Source organism: Lytechinus pictus, chromosome 11 (genome assembly GCF_037042905.1).
Source record: "Lytechinus pictus isolate F3 Inbred chromosome 11, Lp3.0, whole genome shotgun sequence".
NCBI lineage: Eukaryota > Metazoa > Echinodermata > Echinoidea > Temnopleuroida > Toxopneustidae > Lytechinus > Lytechinus pictus.
Genome location: NC_087255.1, coordinates 35571191 through 35587865, shown reverse-complemented (window position 1 = coordinate 35587865; position 16675 = coordinate 35571191).

The window sequence follows — 16675 nt, the reverse complement described above, 5'->3', positions numbered from 1 at the left end:
CATGCCACAAGAGACAGCACCCCTTGTTAGCATGGTAAACACACGCTCCTCTACGAGAAATCGATCTACAACTCAATCCGACCAAGCATCTACCAATCCAAAGTCATGTGACTCTATGGACGACAAAGTTAATGAGAACTTTATCCTTTCTAACCATCATGCTGATATACAATACCACCAGCAACATGACATGGACATTCAAAGGATAATCAAGTACATCAAAGAGCACCATCATCCGACAGTGAGAGAAGTAAGACGACAATCACCCCGTCTTCGACGACTTTTATGGCAGCTCCCACGATTTGTACTTCTGAATGGTCTCTTATACCGACGACGACAAGACAACTTTGGAACATCCTCACTTCAGGTAGTTGTACCAGAATCTCTCATCCCTCAAGTGCTAGAAGAGATACATGGTAATCCATCTTCTGGACACTTCGGAGTTCAACGTACACTACACAGAGCTGAAGCTATGTGCTATTGGCCGTTCATGCACAAAGATATAACGAACTACTGCAGAACCTGCCATGCCTGTGAGTCAATAAGATCACCGAACCCAAAGCACCAAGCTCCGCTTCAGAACATCAAGACGGACCACCCTCTTCAAATTGTATTCGCGGATATAGCGGAACTTCCTACTTCGAGAAGTGGATACCACTATATTTTGGTCGTGGTTGATCACTTTAGTAAATACACCAATATTTACCCTATGCGAGACCAGACCGCCCAGACTGTAGCGAGACACCTATTTGAAGAATACATCAAAGAACACGGAGTTCCAGAGTCGTTACACACTGACCAAGGAAGACAATTCGAATCCCGACTTGTTCAAGATCTCTGCAAGAAGCTTAGTATCCGCAAATCTCGTTCGTCTCCATACCATCCACAAGGAGCAGGTATCGTCGAGAGAGCGAACCGAGTTATTAAGGAACAGCTTGCAAAGTACATAGCCGATCAGGGAGGTGACTGGGACAAACATATACATCAACTACAACTAGCCTACAATACCAGTGTTCATTCGAGCACCGGTATGACACCCTATTTCGTCGTGCATGGTCGTGAAGCACGGACCCCGGCTAGTATCACTTGTCCTATCATGACACAGTCCTACGATTCTCCACAAGAGTACGTCACTGATGTATGTTCTCGGCTGAGAAAGGCTTTCCAACATGCCAAGCAGAAGACAGACCAAGCTCAACTTAGACAGAAAAAGGACTATGATGTCTCAACTAGAACCATCAAGTACACTCCCGGAGATCTTGTTTGGTTGCACGATCCCGTCAATGCTAGACATAAATTAGAGCCTAACTGGAAGGGACCTTTCGTCATTGTCTCATCCTCTCCTGATGAACTTGACTACAAGATTGCCGACATCCATAATGAAAATGTGAAGAAACTTGTTCATCACAATAGGCTCAAACTTTTCAGGTCAAAAGCATATCTTCAAGGAAAGACTTCTACCTCTCGTCCTTCTTCAGACAGTCAGGAAAGACATCTTTCCATTCGTCCTCCTTCAAGTGCTCGGGCAAAGCCTGAAATTCCTCCTCCATCTCACTTAGCATCTCAGTCTTCGATAGAGATGCCATGGTCAGCAAAATCTCAAATACACGCTGATCAGGTCCCCATCCAGCCTGTGGAAAATCTTCAGGTTTCACCTCAACGACCAATCCATCCCGTGAGAAGTGAGACTGATCGACCTTCACGGTCAGACTCATTGTCTCAATCTGTAGACCAATCCATTCAACCCCAGAAGTTAGACAACTCTGATCCACCATCAGGGTCAGAGAAGTCTAAAGGACAGTCGTCTACCCAATCCATACAGTCATCTACCCAACCCATGCAATCATCTACCCAATCCTCAAATCAACACCCGATGTTGGATGATTCTGACCAACCACCATGGTCAGAGTCAATGAGACAGTCGTCCACTCAGTCTTTACAACAGCAGGCTAACCAATCCATTCAACCCTTGGAACCAAACCAGGTCAATTCTCAAGGACAAGATAACTCTCCTGACCAATCCCATATCCCAGGACCCTCTAAAGAGAATGAAGGTGACAACCCGGAGGTCACCAATCGAGAACACCCCCCTCGACCATCAACTGATGAATCTGTGAGCCAGCGTGTAACTTGTATGCGAGAAGATTCCGCTTCAACACAATTTTCACGTACTCGTTCAGGCCGTTCTATACATAAACCAAAGAAATATAGCGATTATCAATTATGATTCTTCCTGGAAGTGAGACATTATGCATTTCATCAAACTGAAGATGTTATGATTATCGATGGTAATTTTAGAATATTTCCTGAAGGAAAGATCTGAACATTTAATTAATTCAAATTTGACATCTTTATCCAAAAAGAAGAGAAAACTGAACACTACAATGGAAGCGTCAGATACTGACTTCTACATTAAAAGTGAATATTTTGGAATGAACTGTTATATCGGACAGAGAAAACTGAACACTACAATGGACGCGTCAGATACTGACTTCTACATTAAAAGTGAATATTTTAGAATGAACTGTTATATCGGACAGAGACGTCTACGAACCAAGATTAATATTTAGAAGAGTCAACAATTCATCACATACAACATGATTTTTCATGATTCGATATTGAACGAACTCTTATTTCATTGATTATTAATCTGCAAGTCAAAACATCAGCATATGAACTGAATATTTTTCTTTTCAACATGCTGATGAAGGAATTCCAATGAACTTTAATCATATGGATTAGTCATTGAAACAGAAAATTTTTAATACGGACAACATTTGAACGTCGATAGTTGTTATACTGTGCAAGTCAAAGTATCAGAATATGAATTTGAAAATCATGCATGTACTAGGTTTATTTTTCATCTGACTGATTGACTATTAACATGCAAAGTTTGTAGACAGGAAAATTGAGCAAAATACTGTTATTTCTTTGTCAAAATATTGCAAGTCAAACATTTAACGTGACACAATATAGAATACATAGTTAGATAGAAATGTTATTTAAACCAGAAATCTTTGACAAAACAATAAGATTGTCTTTTATACTGTTATTCATACTTATACATGCAAAACTTTGATTCCAGAGGAAATTTTTTTTTTTCAAAGACAGACAGCAATTTACATGTATGTTATATTGTTGGTCAAAATTGTTGATAATTGTAAATTTATTGATATAGGAAAAATAATATTTTGATGGTTTTCCAGAAATCAAGAGGAAAAGAATGCCTGTCAGAATGAAAAAAAAAAAAACATTTGAATATATTTCAATGTGATAAGTGGTGCAGAGTATTTAAAACATTATTGAGTTGATTTCAGTCCTGCACAGAATGTACTACTCTAATCAAATCGTTATGTGCTTAGAAAAAAAAAAGTGAAAAAAAGAAATGTCATATTTAAAATGAAATAGTTTTGTGCTATATTTCAAATATATCAGTACAATCACTGTATAAAATGTTAGGATAGTGATGATAATGATTCACGGTATCTCATTTTAGTGATTGTGTATAGCAGGATAGTTGGTAGTTTGATTTTTTTTTAAAGTGGAAAATTAATCAGTTTACTTATTGAGTACAAGGATAACTCAGGTGACTTCAATTTTTTTTTATATAATTATTGAACTTAAATATCGATGGTTTGATACATGTCGAAAAAAAAGGAGTAATTTCTGCACTGATAATAGTGTCTAAATGATAAAATCATGGAGATCTGAAATCATTCATAATGTAACTTTGGAAAATTAAAAATTCTCAGATTATCCATATATATGTATTGATTTCATTTCATATTTGGTACAGACATGATCTTGTTCAAACAAAAAAAAAGGTTCTTTACATTGATATTTTATTTTATACAAAAAAAAAAGAAGAGAGGGAAGAAAATGCAGAAATGGTGTTTGAAAAAGAAAAATTGTTATAATCTTTTATGAAACAAACAAAAAAATAAAAGAAAAGAAAAAAAAGAAAGAATAGTTCCATCCAGGGGTATGGATAGTATCGTTGATATAAGTCAATCACTTGGGTACGTTTACATGTATACAAATGAAAGTACTGCATTTGTTGAATTTCATTGTTTCTATAGCGACTAATGACAATTTAATTTTTTTTGGTGAAAAGGACATACTTGTAGCTTGATAGTCATTTTCCAATTATTACAAAACAATGGTACATTTTCAATAGCTATGATGTTATAAATTTTCGAAGTTGTTAAAGATATTTCGAATTATAAAATGAGGACATTTTATTTGTGAAGGAAAGTCTAGTTTGTAGGGATTGATTTTGAACTTATATTTCTTTCCACTCTTATTCATGAATCATCCCCTTTTTCTAATAGAACATCCCTCATTTATATTCACCCTTTTCATCCTAACTTTCTATTCTTTATGTACAGCTCTCTATACACTATCTGCTGTACACTCCTCACACAAGGTTCTTTTGTATTAAATCACTCCACCATCCTTCATACAGCTTTCTTCACTCCTCTCTCCCTCTCCTTCCACCTCTCTCCTTCTGATTGGTTATAATGTTAAGTTGATGCACTCAAGCTTAGATAATAATTTGCATATTGTTTGAATAGTCAATATATATCTTTTGTTGTGTATTTGAATATTCAGTTATACTTTGTTCTATTGATTTACATTTATATGAATATTGATATGCCTTCACTAATTTGAATGGAATGTTGCTTAGAATGCAACAAGGCTTTAATATATTAAAAACTGGGAGTTGGCCAGTAAGTTCTCAACCTGACAACATGTCTGCTGGGCTGCCTCTGTGTTTAGAGAACTAGGAATGAGAAATTGACAGAACCCCGTACTACACACGTATATAATACATAATTATATAACACGCGCTATATTTTCGTCCATGCACCCCCTACCTTTCGGGGCATCGTAGACCCCGTCCCCCTTTTCTGTGCACCAATGTTCACCCTTAAATCGATGAAGTGATTAATAAAGATCAATTTGGTTGATTTTCAAGACATAAAATGGTGATTTCGATTAGCGGCGAATGTATTACCAGACCAAAGTGGAATTGTTGGAATACACGTATATAATACATAATTATATAACACGCGCTATATTTTCGTCCATGCACCCCCTACCTTTCGGGGCATCGTAGACCCCGTCCCCCTTTTCTCTGCACCAATGTTCACCCCTAAATCGATGAAGTGATTAATAAATATCAATTTGGTTGATTTTCAAGACATATAAAGGTGATTTCGATGAGCGGCCAATGTATTACCAGACCAAAGTGGAATTGTTGGAATACACGTATATAATACATAATTATATAACACGCGCTATATTTTTGTCCATGCACCCCCTACCTTTCGGGGCATCGTAGACCCCGTCCCCCTTTTCTGTGCACCAATGTTCACCCCTAAATCGATGAAGTGATTAATAAAGATCAATTTGGTTGATTTTCAAGACATAAAATGGTGATTTTGATTAGCGGCGAATGTATTACCAGACCAAAGTGGAATTGTTGGAATACACGTATATTATACATAATTATATAACACGCGCTATATTTTCGTCCATGCACCCCCTACCTTTCGGGGCATCGTAGACCCCGTCCCCCTTTTCTGTGCACCAATGTTCACCCCTAGATCGATGAAGTGATTTATAAAGATCAATTTGGTCGATTTTCAAGACATAAAAAGGTGATTTCGATTAGCGGCGAATGTATTACCAGACCAAAGTGGAATTGTTGGAATACACGTATATAATACATAATTATATAACACGCGCTATATTTTCGTTCATGCACCCCCTACCTTTCGGGGCATCGTAGACCACGTCCCCCTTTTCTGTGCACCAATGTTCACCCCTAAATCGATGAAGTGATTAATAAAGATCAATTTGGTTGATTTTCAACACATAAAATTGTGATTTCGATTAGCTGCGAATGTATTACCAGACCAAAGCGGAATTGTTGGAATACACGTATATAATACATAATTATATAACACGCGCTATATTTTCGTCCATGCACCCCCTACCTTTCGGGGCATCGTAGACCCCGTCCCCCTTTTCTGTGCACCAATGTTCACCCTTAAATCGATGAAGTGATTAATAAAGATCAATTTGGTTGATTTTCAAGACATAAAATGGTGATTTCGATTAGCGGCGAATGTATTACCAGACCAAAGTGGAATTGTTGGAATACACGTATATAATACATAATTATATAACACGCGCTATATTTTCGTCTATGCACCCCCTACCTTTCGGGGCATCGTAGACCCCGTCCCCCTTTTCTCTGCACCAATGTTCACCCCTAAATCGATGAAGTGATTAATAAATATCAATTTGGTTGATTTTCAAGACATATAAAGGTGATTTCGATTAGCGGCCAATGTATTACCAGACCAAAGTGGAATTGTTGGAATACACGTATATAATACATAATTATATAACACGCGCTATATTTTCGTCCATGCACCCCCTACCTTTCGGGGCATCGTAGACCCCGTCCCCCTTTTCTGTGCACCAATGTTCACCCCTAGATCGATGAAATGATTTATAAAGATCAATTTGGTCGATTTTCAAGACATAAAATGGTGATTTCGATTAGCGGCGAATGTATTACCAGACCAAAGTGGAATTGTTGGAATACACGTATATAATACATAATTATATAACACGCGCTATATTTTCGTCCATGCACCCCCTACCTTTCGGGGCATCGTAGACCCCGTCCCCCATTTCTGTGCACAAATGTTCACCCCTAAATCGATGAAGTGATTAATAAAGATCAATTTGCTTGATTTTCAAGACATAAAAAGGTGATTTCGATTAGCGGCGAATGTATTACCAGACCAAAGTGGAATTGTTGGAATACACGTATATAATACATAATTATATAACACGCGCCCTATTTTCGTCCATGCACCCCCTACCTTTCGGGGCATCGTAGACCCCTTCCCCCTTTTCTGTGCACCAATGTTCACCCCTAAATCGATGAATTGATTAATAAAGATCAATATGGTTGATTTTCAAGACATAAAATGGTGATTTCGATTAGCGGCGAATGTATTACCAGACCAAAGTGGAATTGTTGGAATACACGTATATAATACATAATTATATAACACGCGCTATATTTTCGTCCTTGCACCCCCTACCTTTCGGGGCATCGTAGACCCCGTCCCCCTTTTCTGTGCACCAATGTTCACCCCTAAATCGATGAAGTGATTAATAAAGATCAATTTGATTGATTTTCAAGACATAAAATGGTGATTTTGATTAGCGGCGAATGTATTACCAGACCAAAGTGGAATTGTTGGAATACACGTATATCATACATAATTATATAACACGCGCTATATTTTCGTCCATGCACCCCCTACCTTTCGGGGCATCGTAGACCCCGTCCCCCTTTTCTATGCACCAATGTTCACCCCTAGATCGATGAAGTGATTAAGAAAGATCAATTTGGTTGATTTTCAAGACATAAAAAGGTGATTTCGATTAGCGGCGAATGTATTACCAGACCAAAGTGGAATTGTTGGAATACACCTATATAATACATAATTATATAACACGCGCTATATTTTCGTCCATGCACCCCCTACCTTTCGGGGCATCGTAGACCCCGTCCCCCTTTTCTGTGCACCAATGTTCACCCCTAGATCGATGATGTGATTTATAAAGATCAATTTGGTCGATTTTCAAGACATAAAAAGGTGATTTCGATTAGCGGCGAATGTATTACCAGACCAAAGTGGAATTGTTGGAATACACGTATATAATACATAATTATATAACACGCGCTATATTTTCGTCCATGCACCCCCTACCTTTCGGGGCATCGTAGACCCCGTCCCCCTTTTCTGTACACCAATGTTCACCCCTAAATCGATGAAGTGATTAATAAAGATCAATTTGGTTGATTTTCAACACATAAAATGGTGATTTCGATTAGCGGCGAATGTATTACCAGACCAAAGTGGAATTGTTGGAATACACGTATATAATACATAATTATATAACACGCGCTATATTTTCGTCCATGCACCCCCTACCTTTCGGGGCATCGTAGACCCTGTCTCCCTTTTCTGTGCACCAATGTTCACCCCTAAATCGATGAAGTGATTAATAAAGATCAATTTGGTTGATTTTCAAGACATAAAATGGTGATTTCGATTAGCGGCGAATGTATTACCAGACCAAAGTGGAATTGTTGGAATACACGTATATAATACATAATTATATAACACGCGCTATATTTTCGTCCATGCACCCCCTACCTTTCGGGGCATCGTAGACCCCGTCCCCCTTTTCTCTGCACCAATGTTCACCCCTAAATCGATGAAGTGATTAATAAATATCAATTTGGTTGATTTTCAAGACATATAAAGGTGATTTCGATTAGCGGCCAATGTATTACCAGACCAAAGTGGAATTGTTGGAATACATGTATATAATACATAATTATATAACACGCGCTATATTTTCGTCCATGCACCCCCTACCTTTCGGGGCATCGTAGACCCCGTCCCCCTTTTCTGTGCACCAATGTTCACCCCTAGATCGATGAAATGATTTATAAAGATCAATTTGGTCGATTTTCAAGACATAAAATGGTGATTTCGATTAGCGGCGAATGTATTACCAGACCAAAGTGGAATTGTTGGAATACACGTATATAATACATAATTATATAACACGCGCTATATTTTCGTCCATGCACCCCCTACCTTTCGGGGCATCGTAGACCCCGTCCCCCATTTCTGTGCACAAATGTTCACCATTAAATCGATGAAGTGATTAATAAAGATCAATTTGCTTGATTTTCAAGACATAAAAAGGTGATTTCGATTAGCGGCGAATGTATTACCAGACCAAAGTGGAATTGTTGGAATACACGTATATAATACATAATTATATAACACGCGCCCTATTTTCGTCCATGCACCCCCTACCTTTCGGGGCATCGTAGACCCCGTCCCCCTTTTCTGTGCACCAATGTTCACCCCTAAATCGATGAAGTGATTAATAAAGATCAATTTGGTTGATTTTCAAGACATAAAATGGTGATTTCGATTAGCGGCGAATGTATTACCAGACCAAAGTGGAATTGTTGGAATACACGTGTATAATACATAATTATATAACACGCGCTATATTTTCGTCCTTGCACCCCCTACCTTTCGGGGCATCGTAGACCCGTCCCCCTTTTCTGTGCACCAATGTTCACCCCTAAATCGATAAAGTGATTAATAAAGATCAATTTGGTTGATTTTCAAGACATAAAATGGTGATTTTGATTAGCGGCGAATGTATTACCAGACCAAAGTGGAATTGTTGGAATACACGTATATTATACATAATTATATAACACGCGCTATATTTTCGTCCATGCACCCCTTACCTTTCGGGGCATCGTAGACCCCGTCCCCCTTTTCTATGCACCAATGTTCACCCCTAGATCGATGAAGTGATTAATAAAGATCAATTTGCTTGATTTTCAAGACATAAAAAGGTGATTTCGATTAGCGGCGAGTGTATTACCAGACCAAAGTGGAATTGTTGGAATACACGTATATAATACATAATTATATAACACGCGCCCTATTTTCGTCCATGCACCCCCTACCTTTCGGGGCATCGTAGACCCCGTCCCCCTTTTCTGTGCACCAATGTTCACCCCTAAATCGATGAAGTGATTAATAAAGATCAATTTGGTTGATTTTCAAGACATAAAATGGTGATTTCGATTAGCGGCGAATGTATTACCAGACCAAAGCGGAATTGTTGGAATACACGTATATAATACATAATTATATAACACGCGCTATATTTTCGTCCTTGCACCCCCTACCTTTCGGGGCATCGTAGACCCCGTCCCCCTTTTCTGTGCACCAATGTTCACCCCTAAATCGATGAAGTGATTAATAAAGATCAATTTGGTTGATTTTCAAGACATAAAATGGTGATTTTGATTAGCGGCGAATGTATTACCAGACCAAAGTGGAATTGTTGGAATACACGTATATTATACATAATTATATAACACGCGCTATATTTTCGTCCATGCACCCCCTACCTTTCGGGGCATCGTAGACCCCGTCCCCCTTTTCTATGCACCAATGTTCACCCCTAGATCGATGAAGTGATTAATAAAGATCAATTTGGTTGATTTTCAAGACATAAAAAGGTGATTTCGATTAGCGGCGAATGTATTACCAGACCAAAGTGGAATTGTTGGAATACACGTATATAATACATAATTATATAACACGCGCTATATTTTCGTCCATGCACCCCCTACCTTTCGGGGCATCGTAGACCCCGTCCCCCTTTTCTGTGCACCAATGTTCACCCCTAGATCGATGAAGTGATTTATAAAGATCAATTTGGTCGATTTTCAAGACATAAAAAGGTGATTTCGATTAGCGGCGAATGTATTACCAGACCAAAGTGGAATTGTTGGAATACACGTATATAATACATAATTATATAACACGCGCTATATTTTCGTCCATGCACCCCCTACCTTTCGGGGCATCGTAGACCCCGTCCCCCTTTTCTGTGCACCAATGTTCACCCCTAAATCGATGAAGTGATTAATAAAGATCAATTTGGTTGATTTTCAACACATAAAATGGTGATTTCGATTAGCGGCGAATGTATTACCAGACCAAAGTGGAATTGTTGGAATACACGTATATAATACATAATTATATAACACGCGCTATATTTTCGTCCATGCACCCCCTACCTTTCGGGGCATCGTAGACCCTGTCTCCCTTTTCTGTGCACCAATGTTCACCCCTAAATCGATGAAGTGATTATTAAAGATCAATTTGGTTGATTTTCAAGACATAAAATGGTGATTTCGATTAGCGGCGAATGTATTACCAGACCAAAGTGGAATTGTTGGAATACACGTATATAATACATAATTATATAACACGCGCTATATTTTCGTCCATGCACCCCCTACCTTTCGGGGCATCGTAGACCCCGTCCCCCTTTTCTGTGCACCAATGTTCACCCCTAAATCGATGAAGTGATTAATAAAGATCAATATGGTTGATTTTCAAGACATAAAAAGGTGATTTCGATTAGCGGCGAATGTATTACCAGACAAAAGTGGAATTGTTGGAATACACGTATATAATACATAATTATATAACACGCGCCCTATTTTCGTCCATGCACCCCCTACCTTTCGGGGCATCGTAGACCCCGTCCCCCTTTTCTGTGCACCAATGTTCACCCCTAAATCGATGAAGTGATTAATAAAGATCAATTTGGTTGATTTTCAAGACATAAAATGGTGATTTCGATTAGCGGCGAATGTATTACCAGACCAAAGTGGAATTGTTGGAATACACGTATATAATACATAATTATATAACACGCGCTATATTTTCGTCCATGCACCCCCTACCTTTCGGGGCATCGTAGACCCCGTCCCCCTTTGCTGTGCACCAATGTTCACCCCTAAATCGATGAAGTGATTAATAAAGATCAATTTGGTTGATTTTCAAGACATAAAATGGTGATTTTGATTAGCGGCGAATGTATTACCAGACCAAAGTGGAATTGTTGTAATACACGTATATTATACATAATTATATAACACGCGCTATATTTTCGTCCATGCACCCCCTACCTTTCGGGGCATCGTAGACCCCGTCCCCCTTTTCTGTGCACCAATGTTCACCCCTAGATCGATGAAGTGATTTATAAAGATCAATTTGGTCGATTTTCAAGACATAAAAAGGTGATTTCGATTAGCGGCGAATGTATTAGCAGACCAAAGTGGAATTGTTGGAATACACGTATATAATACATAATTATATAACACGCGCTATATTTTCGTCCATGCACCCCCTACCTTTCGGGTCATCGTAGACCCCGTCCCCCTTTTCTGTGCACCAATGTTCACCCCTAAATCGATGAAGTGATAAATAAAGATCAATTTGGTAGATTTTCAAGACATAAAAAGGTGATTTCGATTAGCGGCGAATGTATTACCAGACCAAAGTGGAATTGTTGGAATACACGTATATAATACATAATTATATAACACGCGCTATATTTTCGTCCATGCACCCCCTACCTTTCGGGGCATCGTAGACCCCTTCCCCCTTTTCTGTGCACCAATGTTCACCCCTAAATCGATGAAGTGATTTATGAAGATCAATTTGGTTGATTTTCAAGACATAAAAAGGTGATTTCGATTAGCGGCGAATGTATTACCAGACCAAAGTGGAATTGTTGGAATACACGTATATAATACATAATTATATAACACGCGCTATATTTTCGTCCATGCACCCCCTACCTTTCGGGGCATCGTAGACCCCGTCCCCCTTTTCTGTGCACCAATGTTCACCCCTAAATCGATGAAGTGATTAATAAAGATCAATTTGGTTGATTTTCAAGACATAAAATGGTGATTTCGATTAGCGGCGTATGTATTACCAGACCAAAGTGGAATTGTTGGAATACACGTATATAATACATAATTATATAACACGCGCTATATTTTCGTCCATGCACCCCCTACCTTTCGGGGCATCGTAGACCCCGTCCCCCTTTTCTGTGCACCAATGTTCACCCCTAAATCGATGAAGTGATTAATAAAGATCAATTTGGTTGATTTTCAAGACATAAAATGGTGATTTCGATTAGCGGCGAATGTATTACCAGACCAAAGTGGAATTGTTGGAATACACGTATATAATACATAATTATATAACACGCGCTATATTTTCGTCCATGCACCCCCTACCTTTCGGGGCATCGTAGACCCCGTCCCCCTTTTCTGTGCACCAATGTTCACCCCTAAATCGATGAAGTGATTAATAAAGATCAATTTGGTTGATTTTCAAGACATAAAATGGTGATTTCGATTAGCGGCGAATGTATTACCAGACCAAAGTGGAATTGTTGGAATACACGTATATAATACATAATTATATAACACGCGCTATATTTTCGTCCATGCACCCCCTACCTTTCGGGGCATCGTAGACCCCGTCCCCCTTTTCTGTGCACCAATGTTCACCCCTAAATCGATGAAGTGATTAATAAATATCAATTTGGTTGATTTTCAAGACATAAAATGGTGATTTCGATTAGCGGCGAATGTATTACCAGACCAAAGTGGAATTGTAGGAATACACGTATATAATACATAATTATATAACACGCGCTATATTTTCGTCCATGCACCCCCTACCTTTCGGGGCATCGTAGACCCCGTCCCCCTTTTCTATGCACCAATATTCACCCTTAGATCGATGAAGTGATTAATAAAGATCAATTTGGTTGATTTTCAAGACATAAAAAGGTGATTTCGATTAGCGGCGAATGTATTACCAGACCAAAGTGGAATTGTTGGAATACACGTATATAATACATAATTATATAACACGCGCTATATTTTCGTCCATGCACCCCCTACCTTTCGGGGCATCGTAGACCCCGTCCCCCATTTCTGTGCACCAATGTTCACCCCTAAATCGATGAAGTGATTAATAAAGATCAATTTGCTTGATTTTCAAGACATAAAAAGGTGATTTCGATTAGCGGCAAATGTATTACCAGACCAAAGTGGAATTGTTGGAATACACGTATATAATACATAATTATACAGTGCGTCCCAAAAAAAACTATACACTTTTGAAATGGCTGCCAAATACAAAATGTAGCATTTTGGGGGAAAAGACTTACATATATGAAAAGCCAATAAAGTCAACTTTCAAATGACACCAAAAGGTTGGAAAACTATTAATGCTTGAGCGAGCACTGCCCACTGAAACAAAGGGTATGAAAATTAGGGTGGGCTGGAATTAGCCTTCCAATTTATGTAAGTTTTTGAGAGGCAAATCCTTTCGAACTTGCAAAGTTAAGGGCGATGTGATAAATTAATGATCAACCATGACCAGTTTTGGTTGCTTAAGCAAATTTTATAAATTATTAAATTGAACTTTAATGCATGAGTGAACACAAATTACACTTTTTGGGCAGCATTTCAACTTTATCATTTGGATCTCTTTTGGGCAGCATTTCAAATTTATCATGTGGATCTCAGCAATGTGTTCATGGGAGTCGGGAGAATAGGGGGTGAGATAGGACTTAAGTGAGAGAAGTAGGTTGATGGAATAAGGGTCAACAGAACATTCAGCCCCCGCCCCCTCCCTCTTTCCCGCCCTCCCCTCCTGTTGAGAGATTGATGGCTATTGTCATGTACGCGTGGAGTCCAGAGCAGAATGTTGATTATGATTAATTCTGAATTGGGACATCAAATTTTTCCTATCAATCATTTAATCAACAATTTATCAGTAAATCAACTTATTCAATGTGCAAGGTGATCAATCAAACATTCCTTTTTTTCAATTAATTATTTCATTAATCATTAAATTTCTTGGTAATCATTGAAAAAAACCCTGACCATCAGCCACCAGTCACTTGGCAGTTAAGTTTTGAATAGGCTACAATGCAGGAAGTGAGATAGAGAGAGGGAGGGGGGGGGGGCTGGGAAATGGAGGTGGAGAGGGGAGGGTACATATGACTTTTAATTTGTAAAATGAAAAAAAGAAGAGGAATGCCCTTTTAACCAAGTCTAAGCATATCTCGCCCTCTTGCTTGTAACGGGTACCATCACATTACTCTGACTCTCATGAACACACTTCTGAGGTTCACAAGATGAATATGCTACAATAAAATCACAATTCCTGTTCACTCATGCATTAAATTTCAATTTAGTAACTCATAAAATTTGCCTAAGAAACCCAAACTTATCTCACTCATTAATTTAGCTTAACAAGTTCCAAAGGACTAACCACTAAAAAAACTGTAAGGCTAATTCCTGCCCAGCCTAGCTGAGCGTAGTCTCTCAGGAGGAGAGAAGCGGGGGGGGGGGGGGTTGAGATAGAGAGAGGGGTTGCTAAATGTTCTGTTGACCTTTATCCCATCAACGTACTTCACCTACCTAAGTCATATTACCCCCTCTTCTCCTGACTGTCGTGAACACATTGTTGAGATCCACACGATAAGACAAAATGCTGCACCCAATTCATGATCACTCGTGCATTAAATTTCAATTTAATAACGCATTAAATTGTCACAAACAACAAACTGATCACAACTGATCTTTAATTCACCAAATAACCATCAATTTTGCAAGTACCAAACAAAAAAACCTGAAAGAAATTGGAAGGCTAATTCCAGCCCACCCTAATTTTCATACCCTTTGTTTCAGTGGGCAGTGCTCGCTCAAGCATGAATAGTTTTCAAACTTTTTGGTGTCATTTGAAAGTTGACGTTATAGGCTTTCCTTATCTATAAGTCTTTTCCCCCAAAATGATACATTTTTTATTTGGCAGCCATTTCAAAAGTGTATAGTTTTTTTTGGGACGCACTGTATAACACGCGCCCTATTTTCGTCCATGCACCCCCTACCTTTCGGGGCATCGTAGACCCCGTCCCCCTTTTCTATACACCAATGTTCACCCCTAAATCGATGAAGTGATTAATAAAGATCAATTTGGTTGATTTTCAAGACATAAAATGGTGATTTCGATTAGCGGCGAATGTATTACCAGACCAAAGTGGAATTGTTGGAATACACGTATATAATACATAATTATATAACACGCGCTATATTTTCGTCCATGCACCCCCTACCTTTCGGGGCATCGTAGACCCCGTCCCCCTTTTCTGTGCACCAATGTTCACCCCTAAATCGATGAAGTGATTAATAAAGATCAATTTGGTTGATTTTCAAGACATAAAATGGTGATTTTGATTAGCGGCGAATGTATTACCAGACCAAAGTGGAATTGTTGGAATACACGTATATTATACATAATTATATAACACGCGCTATATTTTCGTCCATGCACCCCCTACCTTTCGGGGCATCGTAGACCCCGTCCCCATTTTCTATGCACCAATGTTCACCCCTAGATCGATGAAGTGATTAATAAAGATCAATTTGGTTGATTTTCAAGACATAAAAAGGTGATTTCGATTAGCGGCGAATGTATTACCAGACCAAAGTGGAATTGTTGGAATACACGTATATAATACATAATTATATAACACGCGCTATATTTTCGTCCATGCACCCCCTACCTTTCGGGGCATCGTAGACCCCGTCCCCCTTTTCTGTGCACCAATGTTCACCCCTAGATCGATGAAGTGATTTATAAAGATCAATTTGGTCGATTTTCAAGACATTAAAAGGTGATTTCGATTAGCGGCGAATGTATTACCAGACCAAAGTGGAATTGTTGGAATACACGTATATAATACATAATTATATAACACGCGCTATATTTTCGTCCATGCACCCCCTACCTTTCGGGGCATCGTAGACCCCTTCCCCCTTTTCTGTGCACCAATGTTCACCCCTAAATCGATGAAGTGATTAATAAAGATCAATTTGGTTTATTTTCAACACATAAAATGGTGATTTCGATTAGCGGCGAATGTATTCCCAGACCAAAGTGGAATTGTTGGAATACACGTATATAATACATAATTATATAACACGCGCTATATTTTCGTTCATGCACCCCCTACCTTTCGGGGCATCGTAGACCCTGTCTCCCTTTTCTGTGCACCAATGTTCACCCCTAAATCGATGAAGTGATTAATAAAGATCAATTTGGTTAATTTTCAAGACATAAAATGGTGATTTCGATTC